At 43.7% G+C, this 16,206-nt stretch overlaps 1 protein-coding gene across 3 annotated transcripts in view; it reads left to right on the forward strand.

The window, feature by feature from the left end:
* Window positions 1-16,206, forward strand: part of LOC126094631 (glycine receptor subunit alpha-3) — a 611,226-nt gene that overhangs the window by 417,894 nt on the left and 177,126 nt on the right. The window lies entirely within an intron of this gene.

The raw sequence follows: 16,206 nt of genomic DNA on the forward strand, positions 1-16,206 counted from the left end.
CCTTAGTACTTCCGTAACCCACCTCTTTGCATATTGAGTCTTCCTGACTACTGTTAAACTTCAGCCTACTCTTCATCACTATTATATTGTGATCTGAGTCATCTCTGCTAAAGGGTAGGCCTTACAATGCAATATCTGATTTCGGAATCTCTGTCTGACCATGATGTAATCTAATTGAAATCTTGCCGTATCACCCGGCCTTTTCCAAGTATACCTTCTCCTCTTGTGATTCTTGAACAGAGTATTCGCTGTTACTAGCTGAAACTTGTTACAGAACTCAATTAGTCTTTCTCTTCTCTCATTCGTTGTCTTAAGCCCATATTCTACTGTAACCTTTTCTTCTTCCCTTACAACTGCATTCCAGTCTCCCATGACTATTAGATTTTCATATCCCTTTACACACTGTATTACCCTTTCAATATCCTCATACAGTTTCTATATCTCTTCATCTTCAGCTTGGGACATCGACATGTATACCTGAACTATCCTTGTCGGTGTTGGTTTGCTGCCGATTGTGATAAAGAACAACCCTTTCACTGAACTGCTCACAGTAATACACTCTCTGCCCTACCTTTCTATGCAGCATCTGCTGGCTTGAAATCTTTTGCTTACAGCCAGTTGAGACTGGCGTCAGCTCAAAAACTTCCCTCGCACACTAAATGACCTGAGGGCTCCGATGTGTACGACAGGATTGAGGAGTAATGTCTAGAGTACTTTGTAAACAGAAATAAATACTACCGAACAGATAGAACTATACATTTAATAGTCTTTGTAATCAAAATATGTATAGACGAAAAATATAACTGACACCTTGATACGTAATCAAAATACACTGTTCTGTTTGCTTTTCATTTAAAAGTATTCCATTAATACTTAAAAAGCAATTTCGGACAATATTTTCTGGAGCACTAAAGCCACCACTGTCTAAATATCTGGCCCTTCGAATTCTAAATCCCAGATTTTGTTTTACAGAATTCCCTGAAAAAGAAGCTGCAATTCTTGCGATACTTGCATAACTATGTTAATGTGTACATTTCTGGTTTACACTAAACACTAAATTGTATACTATATTTTTCGGAATTGTAGATGGTGCCCAAAACCTTGGGATGAAAACTATACAGAATGTAGAGAATTCTGAATTCAATAATTCGAGACCCAGAAAAAATAATCAAAAATAAATATTTCTGACGGTAGGAGATCTTGACTGAGAAATGTGTGTGAGGCACGTGTTCATAAACTGATAACGTTTCACAACAAATGACTGCCTTTTACATCGACACTGCGGCGCTATCCTAAAAAACAATACATCGTCTATGAAGTGTTCATGGCGCACTTTACCACTCTTTACTTTTCGTGACAGATGGTCGAAGATTTAACGTCATTCGTTACAGGAAGCTGTAAACGTGCATTTAATATATGATACGGGCTAGAAACGCAGCAATATTTGACAACAGGAGTCGTCGTAAAGGGAAGATATCTCCATGTACAGAAACTAACGAGAAAGCAGTTGCTCATACTAGTCACTGGGCGTTGGCCAAATTCTCGATAGCAAATTGTTCTCACAGTAGAATGTCAGGAGATGGTGCTGAATAATGAGGCAGAAGATTCATCAATAAGCACCATCCAACGTTCCTGTGGAATGTAAATTTCGAAGAGTACAGTGTCGAAAGTACCAATGGAGCAGCAATAAAAAAGGTGATGGAGCCATGGGGCCAAATGGTTTTGAACTCAGAGTTCATTCCAGTTACAAATTATCTCGCGCAAGACCACAGTGCCGAGCTTTGACAGTTCATACTGTTCATGGATGACGCCTCTTTCTACCATACCAATCGAGGTGGCGCAGTGGTCAGCACATTGGACTCGCATTCGAGAGGACGACGGTTCTAAGCTCCATCCGGCCGTTGAGATTTAGCTTTTCAGTGAGTTCACTAAATCACTCCAGGTGAATGTCAGGTAGGTTTCTTTGAAAAAGGCACGCCCAATATCCTCCCTATCATTTCGTAATTCAAGCTTGTGTGCTCCGTCTCTAATAACCTCACTGACGTTAAATTCTAATCTTCCTTCCTCCCCTCTTTCAATGAAGGCGGTGTTTATAGTTGCCGTAGTAGCCTTGTCTTGAGCAACGATAATCCATTTGCCACACTGGACTCTTGTCCGGTGCAACGGTTTTCAAACAACTTGTGGGCTGGAACTGTACAAGGCAACATAACAGCACCCTAATTACTGCCACACTTTTTGGAATGGTGAAGATTACCTAATGTTCATTCCAAACATACTGCTACAGTTGCTGGAGAAAATAGTCCTACCACTTCTTTCCGTGTGATATGACCATTCAACATGGTGAACATCCCATTTCCATATAAATGAGAGCTCCTGCGCAAAAGACACCTTCATTATTAGATTGGAAGCAGAGGTCCTGTTCCATGCTCAGTACAATCCCTTAGATCTCACTCCTATACATTTTTTTTATCTATGGCTTTACATAGGATCATTGGCTAACTAGTAGAAACTGAAGAGGAACTTGTTGGTAGAGTCCTAGTTGCAGACATCACTATACAGCAGACACTATTGACACATGAAAGAGCGCGGAAAAATTTTACGCTTTATTGTAGTGCGTATTGTGAGACTGGAAGTCGTCGGCTTGAACAGGTATAAGCTTAACTCTTTTCTATAAGGTGTGAGTTTTTTCTGCCAGTAGAAACTAAATATTTATTTCAAACCTCTAGTTCTTGAACAATACTTGCAATTCCGCGTGTAAAACTGCTGTACACCGTGGGTAGGGTTTACTGGCAAATATGAATATCGCGTACATCGCACAAGCTGTTTGATGGTATTGTTAGAAATTATAGTGGATATGAGAAGAATGACGCTACGCAATGAAAACTATGCGTTATCATTGGCACTTTGTGTACATTATATCTTGCTCATTAGTAAATTGGGTAATCATTCGTTTTCTTGTTTACAATAGTTTTTCCTTTGCAGCTTTGACTTCTGTAAACCTTTAAATTTGTCCCTTTCTTAGCACAGCACTTTCTGTGTTGCTCACAACAAACAGCATGTAGTAAAGACAAAAGCAGCCATCCGGAACTGATCGAGACTTAAATATGGCGATGGAACTTCATAGGGACACTGTTCGTTATTCACAGTCACAATGTTTGTCACAGTGAATACGGCTGATTTAGCAATGAATATGCAGAGTCTCTCGTATAATTAATATTCTCAAAAGCGATATTTGTCTAAAGAAACTCAAAGTTCTTCGTGTAAGTTGTATGCCTTACAGGAAAACAAGTTGCCCCCCCCCCCCCCCCCCCCGCCGTCGTCACTCTTCTGACCGGTATGATGTGACAAATCAAAGTATTCATCTAAGAACAGCACTGGTACTCAAACTTTTCTACATTTTAATCTCAGCTCTTCCGCACAATTTTTGCCTCCTGCAGCTACAAATACTAGCACAGCAGCTACACATTGATGTCGTAACACCCATTATACCGTTCCTTCATATTTTCCACTATTTCCTTCCATGTCGATTCGGAGAGCCTCCTTATTTCTTAACGGTTCACTTAAGTTTTAGTATCCTTCTCTTTCGGTAACAGCGCATCTCAAACGTTAGGATTATTTTGTTTTCCGGTTTCTTCACAGTCCATGACTCACTTTCATAAACGCTGTGCTCCTGACGTACAGTCTCAAATTAAGGCTTGTGTTTGATACTTGCAGTTTTGAGAGAAATGCTCCGACTGCCTAGGCCAGGCCATTTGTTACATTCTCGCGCTATGTCCTTCGTGCATTATTTTGCTACGAAGGTAACAGCATTCTTTAACTTCGTCTTCTAAGTGGTCCACAAATTTGTTGGTAATCTCATTTCTGACGTTCGTCAACAGCTCCTGTAATTCTCCTCAATTTTCGCAGAAATAACAAAATGATTCAAATGGCTCTGAGCACTTTGCGACTTAACTTCTGAGGTCATCAGTCGCCTAGAACTTAGAATTAATTAAACCTAACTAAGCTAAGGACATCACACACATCCATGCTGATTCCTTAGAGACAGCACTGCCTTTTTCCTTCCCCATCCTTCCACATTCCGAGCTTGTGCTTGTTATGCCACACGCCCCAGAGTATCAAACTATTATTGCCACATCAGAATTAAGTTGATAAGAAATTAACAGTCCTTTGAGGCTACCAACATTATTCCTAAATGACGTAACTAATTTTGACTTTAATTTGATTCGTGATTTTGTGTTTGTTGTGGAGGCGGACGAGAGAGAGTAACGATACCCTGGTACAGAGGTACTGTCCATAATTCTTGCTGCTCGTAATTGCAATTAATTTAGAAGTTAATTTTCGCAGAGACGGCGTTTTCCGTTGTAAGAGAGCTCTTTGTGCTAAATGTGTCCAGTGCTTCACGGATGAATACACCAAAGCGGCGACAGAGAAACTGGAGCAAGCGCTTGGCGAGCTAACATAATTGAGCGACCCGCCCAAAACTGCGCAAATGAGAACAGTTTGGCCATGAAAAATAAAGCCCTCTCCGCAGTACGGCGTTTTCTTCAAAATCCGAAGTTTTAAATAAGCCCCATAGCAAGGGCTCTGCCTCACTGGGACCCGAGATCTTCTGCTATAAAGGTGCTATTCGGTCTATGGTGCATTCAGTGTCCAACCACATAGCTGACAACCTTCAGCTGTACGGAATATTTTCGAAATTGACTCGGTGACAGTGAATTCCTTGACGTAAGCTGTATTAGATATAGATCTACTATCCAACAGCGACACATGAAAGTTTATGGCGGATGGTGACTCGTACCAGACTTTCTCGCTTTTCGCGAACAGCCTTAACAGCTTCGGCAATCCGTGCACGCTACCCGACCGCTCGTGTTAAGCGGGAAAGCTGGGTTCGAGTCCCAGTCAAGCACCAATTTTCGTGAGACACTAATAGATTATATGCATACTTAGCACAGATGATGTCAAATGAATTCGAAATGTGCCAAAAAGTTTCGTAATATTTAATAGAGCTTTCAGAAATGCAAAATACACTGAAGCGCCAAAGAAACTGGTATACGCATGCGTATTCAAATACAGATACACTGCTGGCCATTAAAATTGCTACACCACGAAGATGACGTACTACAGACGTGAAATTTAACCGACAGGAAGAAGATGCTGTGATATGCAAATGGTTAGCTCTTCAGAGCATTCACACAAGGTTGGCGCCGGTGGCGACACCTACAACGTGCTGACATGACGAAAGTTTCCAACCGATTTCTCATACACAAACAGCAGTTGACCGGCGTTGCCTGCTGAAACGTTGTTATGATGCCTGGTCTAAGGAGGAGAAATGCGTACCATCACGTTTCCGACTCTGATAAAGGTCGGATTGTAGCCTATCGCGATTGCGGTTTATCGTATTGCGACATTGCTGCTCGCGTTGGTCGCGATCCAATGACTGTTAGCACAATATGGAATCGATGGGTGCAGGAGGGTAATACGGAACGCCGTGCTGGTTCCCAACGGCCTCGTATCACTAGCAATCGAGATGACAGGCATCTTATCCGCACAGCTGTAACGGATCGTGCAGGCACGTATCGATCCCTGAGTCAACAGATGGGGACGTTTGCAAGACAACAACCGTCTGCACGAACAGTTCGACGACCTTTGCAGCAGCATGGACTATCAGCTCGGAGACCATGGCTGCGGCTACCATTGACGCTGCATCACAGACAGGAGCGCCTGCGATAGTGTACTCAATGACGAATCTGGGTGCACGAATGGAAAAACGTCATTTTTTTCAGCTGAACCCAGGTTCTGTTTACAGCATCATGATGGTCGCATCCGTGTTTGGCGACATCGCGATGAACGCACATTGGAAGCATGTATTCGTCATCGTCATACTGGCGTATCACAGAGCGCGATGGTATGGGGTGCCGTTGGTTACACGTCTCGGTCACCTCTTGTTCGCACTGACGGCGCTTTGAACAGTGGACGTTACATTTCAGATGTGTTACGACCTGTGGCTCTACCCTTCATTCGATCCCTGCAAAACCCTACATTTCAGCAGGATAATGCACGACCGCATGTTGCAGGTCTTGTACGGGCCTTTGTGGATACAGAAAATGTTCGACTGCTGTCCTGGCCAGCACATTCTCCAGATCTCTCACCAACTGAAAACGTCTGGTCAATGGTGGCCGGGCAACTGGCTCGTCACAATACGCCAGTCACTACTCTTGATGAACTGTGGTATCGTGTTGAAGCTGCATGGGCAGCTGTACCTGTATACGCTATCCAAGCTCTGTTTGACTCAATGCCCAGGCGTATCAAGGCAGTTATTACGGCCAGAGGTGGTTGTTCTGGCTACTGATTTCTCAGGGTCTTTGCACCGAAATTGCGTGAAAATGTAATCACATGTCAGTTCTAGTATAATCTATTTGTCCAATGTATACCCGTTTATCATCTGCATTTCTTCCTGGTGTAGCAATTTTAATGGCCAGTTGTGTATATTTAGACTGGCAGAATATGGCGCTGCGGTCGGCAACGCCTATATGAAACAACACGTGTCTGGCGAAGTTGTTAGATCGGTTACTGCTGCTACATTGGCAAGTTACCAAGATTTAAGTGAGTTTGAACGTGGTGTTACAGTCTGCGCACGAGTGATGGGACACAGCATCTCCGAGGTAGCGATGAAGTGGAGATTTTCCCGTACGACCATTTCACGAGTGAATCGTGATTATCAGGAATCCAGTAAAACATCAGATCTCCTACATCACAGCGGCCGGAAAGAGATTTGCAAGGATGAGACCAATGACGACTTAAGAGAATCGTTCAACGAGACAGAAGTGCAACTCTTCCGCAAATTTCTGTATATTTCAATGCTGGACCATCAACAAGTGTCAGCGTGCGAACCATTCAACAAAACATCATAGATAGGGGCTTTCGGAGCCGAAGGCCCACTCGTGTACCATCGATGACTGCACGACACAAAGGTTTCGCCTTTCCTGGGCCCGTCAGTACCGATATTGGACTGTTGATAACTGGAAACGTGTGGCCTGGTCGGACGAGTCTCGTTTCGTATTGTATCGAGCGGATGGACGCGTTCGGGTATGCAGACAACCTCACGAATCCATGGACCCTGCATGTGAGCAGGGGACTGTTCAAGTTGGTGGAGGCTCTGTGATGGTGTGGGACATGTGCCGTTGGAGTCATATGGGACCCCTAATACGTCTAGATACGACTCAGGCAGGTGATACGTCTGATCATCTGCATGCATTCATGTCCATTGTGCATTCCGACGGACTTGGGTAGCTCCAGCAAGATATGCGACACCACTCACGTCCAGAATTGCTACAGAGTGGCTCCAGCAACAGTCTTCTGAGTTTAATCACTTCCGCTAGCTACCAAACTCCCCAGACATGAACAATATTGAGCATATGTGGGATGACTTGCAATGTGTTGTTCATAAGAGATGTTCAATTGTTGACATGTGTGTGAATTCCTAAAGGACCAAACTGCTGAGGTCATCGGTCCCTAGACTTACACACTACTTAAACTAACTTATGCTAAGAACACCACACACACACATGCCAGAGGGCGACTCGAATCTCCTGCGGGAGGGGCCGCGCGATACGTGACATGGCGCCTATAACCGCACAGCCACTCAAATGGTTCAAATGGCTCTGAGCACTATGGGACTCAACTGCTGTGGTCATAAGTCCCCTAGAACTTAGAACTACTTAAACCTAACTAACCTAAGGACATCACACACATCCATGCGCGAGGCAGGATTCGAACCTGCGACCGTAGCGGTCGTGCGGTTCCAGACTGTAGCGCCTTTAACCGCTCGGCCACGCCGGCCGGCCGCACAGCCACTCCTCGCGGCTCAGAAGAGATCTCCACCACCTTGTACTCGTATGGATTTACGGACAGCCCTGCAGGGTTCATTCTGTCAGTTTTCTTGAGCACTACTTTAGACATTAGTCGAGTTCATGCCACGTTATGCTGCAGCATTTCTGCGTGCTTACGGGGGCCCTACACGATATTAGGCAAATGTGCCAGTTTCTTTGGCTCTTCGGTCTAACAACAGTATTACAAGCCTAGACGGGGTAAAAGGTGACGGTAATAACATTGGTCTCTCACTGTTACTCGAATCACATAATACGCGATCGTTATAAAACGTAGACAGTGTGAAACTTCCTGGCAGATTAAAACTGTGTGCCCGACCGAGACTCGAACTCGGGACCTTTGCCATTCGCGGGCAAGTGCTCTACCATCTGAGCTACCGAAGCACGACTCACGCCCGGTCTCACAGCTTTACTTCTACTAGTATCTCTCGTCTCCTACCTTCCAAACTTTACAGAAGCTCTCCTGCGAACCTTGCAGAACTAGCACTCCTGAAAGAAAGGATATTGCGGAGACATGGCTTAGCCACAGCCTGGCTGATGTTTCCAGAGTTCGAGTCTCGGTCGGGCACACAGTTTTAATCTGCCAGGAAGTTTCATATCAGCGCACACTCCGCTGCAGAGTGAAAATCTCATTCTGTAGGCAGTGTGTCATATGGAAGTTTGAAGCGGTTCCGGGAAACATGCGCGGATAGAGTGGTCCGGCACATTTCTCATGTGTCACTAACATATATATCTGTACCTACCATGGCTAACGTCAAATAAATTCGCAATCTGCGAATAAGTTCGCTGATAGTTACCCTGAGTGACACAGACACCTGAAGGTCGATAAAAGATTGTCGATTAGACAGAGAAACAGTTAATGATCTTGTTGTTCGCTACTTGCGACAGTCATATCATCCAGAAGTACGTTGGCAACTCATACTTACTATCGAATCCTGATCACCGAAGCCACCCTGTCGTCACCTAGGTAATCTGCCACATCCTTAGACAGTATCTCTCTCACTCGCTTTTAAGTACATGTTTTGTTTGTTCATTTTGTATGTGTCATCTGATTACTTATGTGTGTTTTATTAAAAATGAAACTCCTCCAGCTGTACTTAAGATTTCATATTTATTTGGCTACTAGTTTCGACGTTGCATCATCGCATTCTTCAGGCCCGTACACTTTGATGAAATCAATTGTGTGTGGCTGAGTACTAGAAGTCCACAGTGAGACCAATACGTGCTCCACATAGATGGCCATCCGCATGGAGCACGTATTGGTCTCCCTGCAGACTTCTAGTACTCAGCCACACACAATTGATTTCATCAAAGTGTACGGTCCTGAAGAATGTATTGATGCAATGTCGAAACTAGTAGCCAAATAAATATGAAATCTTAAATATAGATGGAGGAGTTTCATTTTTAAAAAATTGTACCAGCTGATGTCCCACCATCTTCCAATTTAAATATGGATGTACGAAGACTTAAGTGTGTGGTTTGGTTGACCGGGCATTCTCTCCCGGAGCAGTAATAGCTGTCTCCTACACTGCACTTTTACCACCGACTTCAGTTCCTTTTACCTAGTGTTACGTAGCTCAGTCGGTAAAACGGAACCCTTGTAGGATTGCTTTGTTGTCCATCCGTCCGTCTGTCTGTCTGTTCGTTAACAATCCTTTTTCTCAGGAACGAGTCAAAAAACCAATTTGAAACTTGTCACATACTAAGGACTAGGTCGCTTGGCGGTGTAAAAAATGGAAGCTTCTAAGTCAGTATCATCAAAAGGTGCAGCCATTTATGTCACACTTTTTGGTACTTCCCGTTGACATAGAATAATGAAATTTGGCAAGAAGCAAGGTTTCACTGAAAAAGTAAAGGAAAAAAAGGCCAGAATTGTTAATATGTGATTACATCACACAATAAAAATATTTTTGTCATTTGCTATCTGACTGTCTGTCTGTCCGTCCCCCTGTTAAATCGGCTTTTCCTCAGGAACAGGTAGATGCGTGAAGTTCAAATTTGTCACACAAGTAGGGGGACAAAGCAGAAGCGGGTGCATTTTGTTAGTGCAGTTTGCCTACATCAGGGGCAGGTTTGCCCCTGAGTGCGTACCTGCCGCTGATGTAGGCAAACCGCACTAACAAAATGCACCTGCTCCTGCTTTGCCCCCCTACTCACACACTAAGGTCTATGGTACATTGGTGGTGTAATATATGTGAGCTACTAAGCCATCACAATCAAAACATATGGCCATTTACATCACATATTTTGATACTCACAGATTCACTCATCAGAATCTGTAGGGTACTTCCCTTTGGTCTAGAACAGCAGTAAAATGTAATTTTCTGAGAGGTAAAACAAAAGAGTTCAACTGTGCTTCGTTCACGAAATGAAATTATTTTTAGGAGATTGTAATTATTGCTGGTTTTTTGTAAGACTGTAATACTGATTACATAAGTAACCAATAATTACATTTTTTTCAATTACTAGTGGTAATATCTGACATAATGGGGTGGAAGCCACAGCTTGTGAAGCCCGAACTCTTCGTCACATAGTTCACACATTACACACTTACTTCGTGCTTAATATGATTCATCTGACAGTAGAAGTGAGACATATACATCATATACGGTTAAATGTCTCATCAAAATACTTTCTCAGATTTGTAAGTTGTTCCCGCAATAGGCCACAAATTACTTCATTATTGACTTCGTGACAATAAATGAACTGATTGATGGCACGACACAACAGTAATGGCTACTACACTGCTGTAGGGTCCACACTGTATTCTTCTTTCTTTCTTCGTTTTGGTCATCTAAGGACAATGTACCAATTTCGATGCTTCCTTCTTTGTTGTTCTTTCTTTTCCCTCCAGTATTCTTTCATCTTTTCACTGTGTATCCTTTCTCTCTCCTTGGACCATTTTGACCCTGTCTTCTTCTCCTTTCTGCCTTGGAGTCCTTCCATTTCTAACACTTTCCTCTTGAAATTCTCTCTTTCTGTTGCATCTTTTTCACTTATGTTGTTTCTTTCCAAATCTTTCCTAACTTCTTGAATCCAGGCTATTGTTGACTTCTTGTCCCAAAGATCTTTAAAAATCTGTTTTGTTAACTTGTTGCTGTTCATTCTGTATAAGTGTCCAAAAAATAGCAGTCGCCTCTTTCGTAGTGCTTCATTTATGTTTTCTATGCTGCAATAAACTTCTACATTGCTTCTTAATTTCAATACCTCCGTATTTTTTGGTGGTCCAAGTATTTTTCGAATGCTTTATCTTTCTAGGACTACAAGTTTGTGCAATTTGTAGTTCAGTACTAAACATTCACTAGCATAAAGACATTCTGGTTTTACTACTGTGTTGTAGTGCTGAATATTCAAATTTTTAGACAGACACCTTTTGTTGTAGACGTTCCTAGTTATTCCATAAGCTCTCTACATTTTATGTACTCTTTCTTCTAAAGCGAATTTTTGTAAGCCATTTTCTTGGATAATTTCTCCCAAATTTTTAAATTCATTTACCCTCTTTATCTGGCCAGTATCTGTTGCTAGGGACTACACTGTATAATTATTATTATTATTATTATTAACAGTGGCAGTGGTCAGGCAAAAAGCAATGGCAGCTTGAAGTCTTCTAGTTTTTTTTTGTCCGTTTAGAAGTAAGGAGTCCAGTAATCAAGTGATTTACAAATATTAGGTCTACATATAGAGCACACATTTTAACTTGGTTGATTTTAAGTGGTGGTGAAGGGTATGGGCGAAGCAGGTGTCACTATGGGGAGAAGTGGTACAGAGAGCACATGTTTTGTACATCTACATCTACATCTACATTTATACTCCGCAAGCCACCCAACGGTGTGTGGCGGAAGGCACTTTACGTGCCACTGTCATTACCTCCCTTTCCTGTTCCAGTCGCGTATGGTTCGCGGGAAGAATGACTGTCTGAAAGCCTCTGTGCGCGCTCGAATCTCTCTAATTTTACATTCGTGATCTCCTCGGGAGGTATAAGTAGGGGGAAGCAATATATTCGATACCTCATTCAGAAACGCACCCTCTCGAAACCTAGCGAGCAAGCTACACCGCGATGCAGAGCGCCTCTCTTGCAGAGTCTGCCACTTGAGTTTGTTAAACATCTCCGTAACGCTATCACGGTTACCAAATAACCCTGTGACGAAACGCGCCGCTCTTCTTTGGATCTGATCTATCTCCTCCGTTAACCCGATCTGGTGCGGATCCCACACTGATGAGCAATACTCAAGTATAGGTCGAACGAGTGTTTTGTAAGCCACCTCCTTTGTTGATGGACTACATTTTCTAAGGACTCTCCCAATGAATCTCAACCTGGTACCCGCCTTACCAGCAATTAATTTTATATGATCATTCCACTTCAAATCGTTCCGCACTCATACTCCCAGATATTTTACAGAAGTAACTGCTACCAGTGTTTGTTCCGCTATCATATAATCATACAATAAAGGATCCTTCTTTCTATGTATTCTCAATACATTACATTTGTCTATGTTAAAGGTCAGTTGCCACTCTCTGCACCAAGTGCCTATCCGCTGCAGATCTTCCTGCATTTCGCTACAATTTTCTAATGCTGCAACTTCTCTGTATACTACAGCATCATCCGCGAAAAGCCGCATGGAACTTCCGACACTATCTACTAGGTCATTTATATATATTGTGAAAAGCAATGGTCCCATAACACTCCCCTGTGGCACGCCAGAGGTTACTTTAACGTCTGTAGACGTCTCTCCGTTGATAACAACATGCTGTGTTCTGTTTGCTAAAAACTCTTCAATCCAGCCACACAGCTGGTCTGATATTCCGTAGGCTCTTACTTTGTTTATCAGGCGACAGTGCGGAACTGTATCGAACGCCTTCCGGAAGTCAAGAAAAATAGCATCTACCTGGGAGCCTGTATCTAATATTTTCTGGGTCTCATGAACAAATAGAGCGAGTTGGGTCTCACACGATCGCTGTTTCCGGAATCCATGTTGATTCCTACATAGTAGATTCTGAGTTTCCAAAAACGACATGATACTCGAGCAAAAAACATGTTCTAAAATTCTACAACAGATCGACGTCAGAGATATAGGTCTATAGTTTTGCGCATCTGCTCGACAACCCTTCTTGAAGACTGGGACTACCTGTGCTCTTTTCCAATCATTTGGAACCTTCCGTTCCTCTAGTGACTTGCGGTACACGGCTGTTAGAATGGGGGCAAGTTCTTTCGCGTACTCTGAGTAGAATCGAATTGGTATCCCGTCAGGTCCAGTGGACTTTCCTCTGTTGAGTGATTCCAGTTGCTTTTCTATTCCTTGGACACTTATTTCGATGTCAGCCATTTTTTCGTTTGTGCGAGGATTTAGAGAAGGAACTGCAGTGCGGTCTTCCTCTGTGAAACAGCTTTGGAAAAAGGTGTTTAGTATTTCAGCTTTACGCTTGTCATCCTCTGTTTCAATGCCATCATCATCCCGGAGTGTCTGGACATGCTGTTTCGAGCCACTTACTGATTTAACGTAAGACCAGAACTTCCTAGGATTTTCTGTCAAGTCGGTACCTAGTATTTTACTTTCGAATTCACTAAAAGCTTCACGCATAGCCCTCCTTACGCTAACTTTGACATCGTTTAGCTTCTGTTTGTCTGAGAGATTTTGGCTGCGTTTAAATTTGGAGTGAAGCTCTCTTTGCTTTCGCAGTAATTTCCTAACTTTGTTGTTGTACCACGGTGGGTTTTTCCCGTCCCTCACAGTTTTACTCGGCACGTATCTGTCTAAAACGCATTTTACGATTGCCTTGAACTTTTTCCATAAACACTCAACATTGTCAGTGTCGGAACAGAAATTTTCGTTTTGATCTGTTAGGTAGCCTGAAATCTGCCTTCTATTACTCTTGCTAAACAGATAAACCTTCCTCCCTTTTTTTATATTCCTATTAACTTCCATATTCAGGGATGCTGCAACGGCCTTATGATCACTGATTCCCTGTTCTGCGCTTACAGAGTCGAAAAGTTCGGGTCTGTTTGTTACCAGTAGGTCCAAGATGTTATCTCCACGAGTCGGTTCTCTGTTTAATTGCTCGAGGTAATTTTCGGATAGTGCACTCAGTATAATGTCACTCGATGCTCTGTCCCTACCACCCGTCCTAAACATCTGAGTGTCCCAGTCTATATCTGGTAAATTGAAATCACCACCTAAGACTATAACATGCTGAGAAAATTTATGTGAAATGTATTCCAAATTTTCTCTCAGCTGTTCTGCCACTAATGCTGCTGAGTCGGGGGGTCGGTAAAAGGAGCCAATTATTAACCTAGCTCGGTTGTTGAGTGTAACCTCCACCCATAATAATTCACAGGAACTATCCACTTCTACTTCACTACAGGATAAACTACTACTAACAGCAACGAACACTCCACCACCGGTTGCATGCAATCTATCCTTTCTAAACACCGTCTGTACGTTTGTAAAAATTTCGGCAGAATTTATCTCTGGCTTCAGCCAGCTTTCTGTACCTATAACGATTTCAGCTTCGGTGCTTTCTATCAGCGCTTGAAGTTCCGGTACTTTACCAACGCAGCTTCGACAGTTTACAATTACAATACCGATTGCTGCTTGGTCCCCGCATGTCCTGACTTTGCCCCGCACCCGTTGAGGCTGTTGCCCTTTCTGTAGTTGCCCGAGGCCATCTAACCTAAAAAACCGCCCAGCCCACGCCACACAACCCCTGCTACCCGTGTAGCCGCTTGTTGCGTGTAGTGGACTCCTGACCTATCCAGCGGAACCCGAAACCCCACCACCCTATGGCGCAAGTCGAGGAATCTGCAGCCCACACGGTCGCAGAACCGTCTCAGCCTCTGATTCAGACCCTCCACTCGGCTCTGTACCAAAGGTCCGCAGTCAGTCCTGTCGACGATGCTGCAGATGGTGAGCTCTGCTTTCATCCCGCTAGCGAGACTGGCAGTCTTCACCAAATCAGATAGCCGCTGGAAGCCAGAGAGGATTTCCTCCGATCCATAGCGACACACATCATTGGTGCCGACATGAGCGACCACCTGCAGGTGGGTGCACCCTGTACCCTTCATGGCATCCGGAAGGACCCTTTCCACATCTGGAATGACTCCCCTCGGTATGCACACGGAGTGCACTTTGGTTTTCTTCCCCTCCCTTGCTGCCATATCCTTAAGGGGCCCCATTACGCGCCTGACGTTGGAGCTCCCAACTACCAGTAAGCCCACCCTCTGCGACCGCCCGGACCTTGCAGACTGAGGGGCAACCTCTGGAACAGGACAAGCAGCCATGTCAGGCCGAAGATCAGTATCAGCCTGAGACAGAGCCTGAAACCGGTTCGTCAGACAAACTGGAGAGGCCTTCCACTCAGCCCTCCGGAATGTCTTTCGCCCCCTGCCACACCTTGAGACGACCTCCCACTCTACCACAGGTGAGGGATCAGCCTCAATGCGGGCAGTATCCCGGGCAACCACAGTCGTAGTCCGATCGGGGGATGCGTGGGACGAGCTGGCTGTCCCCGACAAACCCCCATCCAGACCCCCACAGTGATGACCATTGGCAACAGCCTCAAGCTGTGTAACAAGCGTCTAGGCTCAATGTGGATCGTTAGCTTTCTTTTCTGAGAAGGTGTTGTAGGTAGCACAGCGACGAAATGGGAATTGCTTTATCGTTCTATAAAAAAGGTTATTAGAAATAAACAGTACCAATTGTCTTGTTGAATCATTAGTTCATGGTTTAATAAACAATTACGAAAATTAAATATAATTTACATTTCTTCATTTTAAAAATTAAATTGTTCAAAGGAAATTCTTTTCCATAGTTAAGCGCTAATGCTGATTGCGGGGGGAAGGGGGGGGGAGGTACTAGCTAATATCTGATTGCCCCTCAGGGGTGATAGTCTCAGAATGGTTGGGAGCCACTGGTCTACAATCAAGAAATTCGGCGACGACAGGGTTTCACAGTGCAACTAAAGCAAAAAATCGAAGAAGTGTTAATCACATGACAAGAAGTTGCACTACATTACACGTAAAACATTTTTTGTCATTTGTTGTCCGACTGCCTCGGTGCCATTGATGGTCTTGTAATCATTAGGAAGACAAGCGAGCGCCTGTAACCAACCTGTCTACGGCCGGATTCAGAAAATATCGTTCTTGTGAAACACAGCTAGCTCTTTATTCCCATGAAGTAATGAGTGTTGTCGACAAGGGATCTCAGATCGATTCCATATTCCTAGATTTCCAGAATGCTTTTGGTACCGTTCCTCACAAGCGACTGTTAATAAAATTGCGTGCATATGGAGTATCGTCTCAGTTGTGTGACTGGATTCGTGATTT

The sequence above is a fragment of the Schistocerca cancellata genome, chromosome 8 (assembly GCF_023864275.1).
Source record: "Schistocerca cancellata isolate TAMUIC-IGC-003103 chromosome 8, iqSchCanc2.1, whole genome shotgun sequence".
Lineage (NCBI taxonomy): Eukaryota > Metazoa > Arthropoda > Insecta > Orthoptera > Acrididae > Schistocerca > Schistocerca cancellata.